This window comes from Malania oleifera, chromosome 4 (assembly GCF_029873635.1).
Source record: "Malania oleifera isolate guangnan ecotype guangnan chromosome 4, ASM2987363v1, whole genome shotgun sequence".
Classification (NCBI taxonomy): Eukaryota; Viridiplantae; Streptophyta; class Magnoliopsida; order Santalales; family Ximeniaceae; genus Malania; species Malania oleifera.
The window spans coordinates 75,302,907-75,304,153 of record NC_080420.1 but is presented as its reverse complement, the minus strand read 5'-3'; positions in this window follow the sequence as shown (position 1 = coordinate 75,304,153).

Genomic DNA, 1,247 nt, shown 5'->3' with positions numbered 1-1,247 from the left:
AATCAGGGTGGTTAGCTTGAGTCTAGGAGATGAAAAACTGTATAGCAAAGTTAAGTTTTTTGTATATAAAAAAGGACAGACGGCCAAGAAAAAAAAAGGAGTAGAATACAAAAGACAAATTTTTTACATGGTATCAGAGCCAAACGAGTTCTGGCTACCTGTATTGCATCCTAACCATACCTCTATTCATGGTGGACTCTGATGATATGAACTCTTTTGGCAACACGTCCAATCTCTCTGATTCTATCCTTGAATTAACTACAAGGATAACCGAGGTTTTGAACAACACTCGGACCCTGACCATCACCACTGAAACATCCGCTGCTCTGATCGGCATTAAGTTGGATGGTTCCAACTATGCATTGTGGTCCCAGGTTGTTGAGATGTATATCTCTGGCAAAGATAAATTGGGGTACATTAATGTTGAATTTCCCTAGCCGCTATCCACTGATCCCTCCTTTCGCAAGTGGTGCACCGATTATGCCATTATTAAAGGTTGGTTAATTTCTTCCATGGATTCATCCTTGATTGGCAATTTTATTCAGTTTCCTACGGCAAAGGTGGTTTGGGATTCCATTGCCACTACCCTCTTTGATGGTAGTGATACATCACAAGTGTATGATCTTCGACGCCGTGTGACACGGCTAAAGCAAGCCGCTGGCTTGCTGGAAAAATATTATACTGAGTTGCAGGGTTTATGGCGTGAAATTGATTTTCGCTGGCCAAATCCTATGGAATACTCTGTTGATATTCAGCATTATAATTGGATCATCCAGGAATACCGTGTTTATGTGTTTTTGGATGGTCTTGATGATCGGCTAGACAAAATACGGGCTGATGTTTTGCAGATGAAACCATTTCCTACTGTCGAACAAGCGTATGCGCGTGTTAGATGGGAGGCTATTTGACAACAGGTTATGACTACCCATGACCCCGATGGGCTCCAGGGGACTGTCTTGGCCTCAAAATCACTTACGTTAAGCACCTCTGCCCCTGGTAAATCTTCCAAGCCCCGAAATTCCACTTATTCAAAAAAATGTTCTCATTGTGGAAACCATAAGCACACACGTGAAACTTGTTTCAAATTGCATGGGTGCCCTGATTGGTGGCATGACCTTCAAGCCCGTAAACGTCCTGTTGGAACCAAAATGAATGGAAATTCAGGCACAGCTGCTATTGCTACTGCAGAGCCTCATCTCTCCCTTATACAACCAACTACAACGTCCACGGAGACTCCTCCTAATTTG